The sequence below is a fragment of the Chrysochloris asiatica genome, unplaced genomic scaffold (assembly GCF_000296735.1).
Source record: "Chrysochloris asiatica unplaced genomic scaffold, ChrAsi1.0 scaffold00010, whole genome shotgun sequence".
NCBI lineage: Eukaryota > Metazoa > Chordata > Mammalia > Afrosoricida > Chrysochloridae > Chrysochloris > Chrysochloris asiatica.
Window position 1 is genome coordinate 13,715,399 of NW_006408528.1, and position 4,028 is coordinate 13,719,426.

A 4,028-nucleotide genomic window follows, 5' to 3' on the forward strand; every position below is an offset into this window, starting at 1 on the left:
TAGTTGCCATGCTTGAGCCCATTGAATTCAATGTTTTACAGGAGTACAATTTATGGATAACAACAATAACAACATCACATTAAAACTTCACAACAACAACAGCATCACATTAATCAGTTCTGTAGCACTACTCTCCATCAATGTGATATTTCCATCACTATATCACCCTGTCCTCATCCTGTCCAGCCCTGGTAACTGCAAATTAACTTTGTTCTCTCTGCATTTGCCTTTTCTTGTCTTTTTACATAAGTGAGGTCATACATACAATACTTGTCCTTTTATGACTGACTTTAACTCAGTACAATGTCTTTTACCTCCATCCATATTGTAGTATGTGTCAAGATTTCATTTCTCTTACAGTACATCATATCCTTTACTTACACTTTTGTACTGAAATCTCTCCTTGCTGCCCTCTTAAAAGAACACTTAGTGTCCATGTAGATAAGTCAGGAAAACGTCATCATCCCAAGAGTCTTAACTACATCTGTAATGTAATGTAATTTTCATTGGTTCTACGGAGTAGGAAGTAGATATTTCTAGGGGTCATCATTCAGTCTATCTGGTTCTGACTCATAGCAACCCCATATTCAACAGAATGAAACGCTCCCTGATTCTGCACCAGCCACACAATCATTGTTATATTTGAGACCATTGTAACCACAGCATCAAATCTGTCTCGAGGGTCTTCTTATTTTTTTATGATCTTTTACTTCACCAAATATGATGTCCTCCAGAAATTGCTTTCTCCTGATAACAAGTCTAATGTCAGCAGATGAAATCTTCCCATGCTCACTTTTGAAGAGCATTCTGCCTATACTTTTTTCCAGAACAGACTTGTTTGTTCTGACAATTCATGGTGTAATCAATATTCCTCATAAACACCATAGGCATAGGAATTAGGATTTGAGATACATATTTGGGGGGGACCCAATTCAACCCATAACACTGACTAAATTATGAAAAATTTTAAATTACAATATTTCTCTGACAAATTATAAATAAGTTAACGAGAGAGTGTGACCAAAGATGGGCTTACTTGTGGAAGTGATACATGGGGAGATTTTGAGGCACTGGATAAGTGGTTAAATGGTGGTTCCAATGGCTGGTCACTTTAAAAATACGATATAAACATATATGTTTTATATCCTTTATATGATTGATGTATTATCAATTAAAAGGATGTATTTCATGAACTGGGAAATTAAGTTTGCACGCAAAATGCAGCCTGCCACCTGCTCTTATGCAACCCCTAGGTAAGAAACTTCTTAATGTTTTTAAAGGGTTGCAAAAAAAAAAAAAAGAAGTAACAGAAAGTATGTGACTTACAAAGACTAAACTATGAGGGGGCTTCAAAAAGTTCAGGAAGACAAAATTCTGTTATCTCTTAATTCCATTTTCCCACAAACTTTTTAAAGCCTGCTCATATTTACCACCTGACTCTCTATAGAAAAAAAATAACGGGATATATTAGGATCTAGAGTTTGAATGGATGTTTTATTAGAAACTATTTCAAAATACCAATATTTTAAAATCGTGACTTCATGAAAAAGGTAGTGAATTAGCAGGTGGCCTGAAGCTCTCCAAACCTGATAAAGACAACTCATAAAACACCCATAAATAATGCAAATGTTTCTAACTGACAAATCAGGGTCAATTAAATTTAACGCCAAAGGACATTAGGGAGAGACTTTATTGTTGTTGAATATTAAAGATCAGAAATAAGAAACAGCTGTAATCAATGTTCATTTAATATAAAATGTATGGCAAAGCATTTTGGAATAGATATTTAAAGTAATTTTCCATTTTTTAAGGGTTTACATATTTTTAACTTTTTCCTTAGCTTATAGATACAATTTTAATTTAAGCCTAAATTATTATTCCACCTCTATAAATTGAAACCAATTAAAAAGTATGCATTAAAAATATTAAATTGATTATATGAGAAAGAAACTGTTAGGTAAAATATTAATGGAAAGAAAATTAAAATATGTAGAGCTGTATTAAATATTCACTAGCTATGCTGTCTTTAATAAATTAACAGTATTGCCAAAGTTTTTATTGCTGCTGCTATTAGAAGTAGACACCAAAATAGTCCTTGCATTGGGTATGGATAAATTAACCTTTCAAATTAATGTTATTCCACTTAATGAATTTTATCTTATACTCTTGTATACATCCATTAAATATTAACTTTTGTATAAATCAATGTGGATAGTGTGATGGACTACAAATTTGGATAAGTTTAGACCTAAAATTATATTTATTATATAAAGGTGATTTGAGTGTTGTTTTAAAGTCATGACATTTTTTCTTCCAAATTAGATGAGCATATCCTGTTCAAATACAATTATGTGCTATTTGTACCAATCAGCTGTACATCATTTTGCTTACCCAGCATGCATTCTTTAATGTGTGGTGATAGCACCTTTTTATTTTTGAGAACTCTTCTTCAGTCTCCAGAAACTATATGGAGTCCTCTAGGTATTATTCAAAATACTCTAACACTCCTTTTCAAAATACAATCAATAGATTTACACTAGACCAGGTGACAAAACCCTCTTCCTTTTTGAAATAAAGCCATCCAACAAGTTGTTTTTTGTTTTTTTTTGAGGGAGGGCACTTTTTAAACTTTCTATTGTCAACTGAGTGAAGGTTTACAGAGCAGATCATCAATTTCACATTCAACAAATCACATATTTTGCATCATTATATGGCTGCAATCCCCTCTGTGCGCCAACAGCCAGCAGCATTTACCTCTGTTCACTCCAACCACTGCATTACTAGCTCTGTCTCCCGCCACCCCCATCTTTCCTCTGCCAACCTCCCTCCGGTTTTATATTGCCTTCCCCATTACCCATGTTAGCAATTGTCTACTGTCTTGTGCATGTGTCATTTTCTCCTCTCCCTAAGACCATCATAAATTATTTCTTTTGTAAAGAAACCCCCATCTTTTTTTTTCTTCCTTTTATGTACATAAACAAAAACAAAATAAACATGCAGAGATATAGAATCATTTAAACAACCAAAGGACACATTCTGGAAGTCAGTCTCCTGGCCACCAGCACACAGCCTTACTCTTTCCCTGAGTCCTCAGCTGCTCAGTCTCTCCATGCCATCATTTCTGCCTCCATATCTGGTGTCACTGCTTCTCTGGTTAGGGTCCCACATTCAGCTCATGTTCTTCTCTCTTGATGGTCCTAGGGTCCTCTTTTCCTGGAATGAAACCTCTCTTTCTTGAGCAGAATGATTCACAGATGGAAAAGTCATTAAGCTCTGAGCAGAGTCAAAGAGTATCTCAGGACCCTTGAACTCTTATCCCTCTTCTTCAACCCAACAAATTTCATTTTGTTGTTGTTGTTGTTCCTTCCCACGTTTAAATTTTGTTAACTAAAGTCATTGTTGCTGATACCTCATCTGAAGAGATTAATTTAGGTTCTCATGAACACGGATCTGAAGCCTGACAAGTATAAGACTATGAACTTCATTTCAAAAAGTAAAAGCAGCTAAATTTGGTTATGATATTAATATGATTTGGCTAAAATCTGAATATGAATTCATAACATTCATATATGTGTGTGTTTTGTTGTTGTTGTGAAATGCCATCAAATCAGGTCTCATAGAGACCTTGCAAAGGGATTTTTGAGGAGTGGCTATTGGGTTTGAAACATTGCCCTTTTGGTTAGCAATCCAGTGCTTATCCTACAGTACCACACCAACACTCTCTCTACATGTGTGCATGTATATTGTTGTTGTTGTTAGATGCCATTGAGTCGGCACCAACTTATAGCAACCTAATGCACAACAGAATGAATCACTACACAGTCCTGGGCCAATCTCACAATTGTTGTCATACTTCAGCCCATTGATGCTGCCACTTTGCCAATCCATCTTGCTGGGGATCTTCCCCTTTTTCTCTGACCCTCCAGCTTATACAAAATCTGGCAATCCTGGCCTCCAAAGAGCACTCTGGCTGTACTTCTTCCAACACAGATCAGTTTGTTCTTTTGGCAGCCATTGGTACTTTCAAT